We start from the raw sequence: 3,104 nt of genomic DNA, 5'->3' as shown, positions 1-3,104 counted from the left end.
GTGTTTACCTTTGAGATCTTTGTTTCTTCATCTGGTCCCAAATTACTGTTCAGCATCCCTTCATTTCACCCTGTAGGGCTTCCTTCAGCATTTCTGGCAGGACAGGTCTACTGGTCACAGACTCCTTCCATTTGTGTTTATCTGGAAATGTCTTCATTTCTCTCTCCCTTTTGAAGGACAGTTTTGCTAGATATAGGAGGCTTCACTGAGTTTTTTCTTTAAACACTTTGGATACATCTGCTCACTGACGTTTGGTCTCCAAAAGTTTCCGATGAGAAATCTGCTGATATTGTTATTGAGAATCCCTTGTGCATGACAAGCAGCTTTTCTCTCCTGCTGTTTTTGAGATTGTCTTTGTCTTTGGATGGCTCATGTGTCTTGACCTGGGTCTCTTTGAATTCATTTTATTTAGTTTGTTGAACTTCTGGGATATTTATATTCGTGTCTTCCATGCATTATTTCTTCCAACGTTCTCTCTGCCTTCTCCATACCCCCCTGCCCTACCCAACACATTCTTTTTCTCCTTTTCATGCTGGCTTTTCCTTCTGGGACTCCCACAATGTGTATCTTGTCCACTGGATGATATCCTACAGGTTTCTCAGTCTTTTTTCACTTTTCTTCAATCTCTTTCTGTTTCCAGACTCCATCATTTCCTTCGTCCTATCTTCAAGACCATTCAAGATTCTTTTGCCCACTTAAATATGCCTTTGAATCCCACTAGTGAATTTCTCAGTTTGATTATTGTAATTTTCAGCTCAAATTCTTTTTTTCTTAGGTTCTATCTTTTTATTAATGTTTGAATTTTGTTCATACATCATTTTCTTACATTTCTCCACGTCTTCCTTTTAGTTCTTTGAATATCTTTAAGATAGTTCTCTTTAAAGTGTTTTAAGACTGTGGTTTTTTGGTTTTGTTGTTGTTGTTTTGTTTTGTTTGTTTGTTTGTTTGTTTGTTTTTTTAGAGAGAGACCATAAGTAGGCAGAGAGGCAGGCAGAGAGAGGCGGGGTGGGAAACAGGCTTTGCTGAGCAGAGAGCCCGATGTGGGGCTCGATCCCAGGACTCTGAGCTCATGACCTGAGTGGAAGGCAGAGGCCTAACCACCCAGGCGCCCCTTAAGACTGTGGTTTTTATCTAGTATCTCTGCCACCAGGTCTTTGTCAGAGACTATGTTGATAGACTTTTTTTCCTTTAGAAGGACTGTACTTTTCTATTTCTTTGTAGGCTTTGTAATTTTTTAGAAAAACTTAGGACATTTGAATTTAATAATGTGGTAACTGTAGAGATCAGATGCTCCCCTTTCCCCAGGGTTTGCCGGTGTTTTGTTTTTTAACTTTTGTTTATAGCTTTTTTCCCCCCTGTAATTATTATAGAATGTCTCTTTGCTAAGGATCACCCTAAAGTATAAATTTAAGGTCTTGGGTCTTTTTTAAGCCTTTCTTTGGGTATGCATGGTCATTTTTCATTTTTCCCCGAATATGCAGTTGTTTTTGAATGTCTGTGATGGGTTAATTCCATGTGTCAACTTGACTATAATAAGGGATGCCCAAATTGTAATGGTATACATTATTTTTGGGTGTGTTAGTGAGAGGTTTTTGTTTTTGTTTTTGTTTTAAGAGATTAGAATAGGATCAGTAGACTGAATAAAGAAGATCAATCCTCACTGATGTGAGCAGGCATCATCCAATCCACTGGGGATCCAAATAGAACAAGTAGGTAGCAGAAAGCAAATTCTCTCTTTCTTGAGCTGGGATATCTATCTTTTCTTGCCCTCAGATATTAAACATTCTGGTTCTTGGGTCTTCAGACTCAAGGACTCACAACAGCAGCCCCCCACCTCCTTGGTTCTTAGGACTTTAGCCTCAGACTGAATTATACCAGTGACTTTCCAGATTCCCCAGTTTATAGACAGATCATTGGACTTATAAACCACCATAGCATGAGGTAATTCTTAGATACACATATATAGGAGCTTTATTATTTTTACAAGTAACACATTGGTTCTTTTTCCTTGGAGAACTCTAATACAATGTCCCAGTCTTAATATCTGGCTCCCAAGAGTAGAAAAAGGTAAAATGGAAGGAGGAGAGCTGTGAGAGGAAGGGTGCTGGGCCTTTAAATCCCCTGGAAGTTCCTTCAGCTGGAGGGGGTGGGGTTGCAGTAACGGGGAGATGCCGCAACAGTGGCTGTCTGCACAAAAGCAGTGATCGGATCAAATCTGATCAAAAGCTGTACTCAGTGATCAGAGCACAGGTCTCTGCTATTTAGAGGACAAGGTCCTTTTTTACCCTCTCCAACCCCCAAAAGGTTATATAAGCTATTCCAGGAATATGGGCACAATGGTCTACCATGGGGATGGGGGATGAGTGCTTCTAAGCTCAGAGCTGAAACTGACCAAATTAATTGCAATTTACCTGTCCAAACCTGTGTTCTGGAAGTTACAAGCCTTCAACAGACTCCAGAGTTACAAAAACACATCAGACAGATTCTTCCAATGCAACTGTCATCTAGATGGGAAGACCTACTTCACTCGGGTACCTCCTACTCTACCATCCTTCAGGAGTCCTCTCAGTAGGTATTGCTTTAATTGACCTAGTTGCAGTAATTTGTTATAGCAACAATGAGAAAAGAATTCAACAGGAGACCTGAAATGACATTGCTGGTTCAAAAGATAAGGTCATTTTTCCATTAATTTATCATCCTTCATGTAACCATGGTTTCCATCCCAGGCCCTCCCCTCCAGATAATTTCTAAGGTATCTGTGTCCTTCTCAAAATGTCAAAAAAAAAAAAAAAAAAAAAAAAAAAAAGGTCAGTTCCAGAATGACCCATCATTCCAGACCCTGCTGACTGGAGCAAAGTAAGCATTTGGTAGATTTGATCAGTGCATCTGGGAATCTCACATTAAATTATGCTCATCAAGCTGGAAATGAACTGAACACCTAAAACTACTAACATCACATCTCTTCTGTCCCGTTCTTGAATCCTTGGTCTGCTTTTGACTTTGGGGCAGGACTCGACTTTGATTCCTCCTAAACTCCATGTCATCTAAATATACAGTGAAATATTAGAATGTCCTGCATCATGCTACTGACAAGCTCTTTGTTG

Source organism: Meles meles, chromosome 19 (assembly GCF_922984935.1).
Source record: "Meles meles chromosome 19, mMelMel3.1 paternal haplotype, whole genome shotgun sequence".
Lineage (NCBI taxonomy): Eukaryota > Metazoa > Chordata > Mammalia > Carnivora > Mustelidae > Meles > Meles meles.
Note: the sequence above shows the minus strand (reverse complement) of the source record.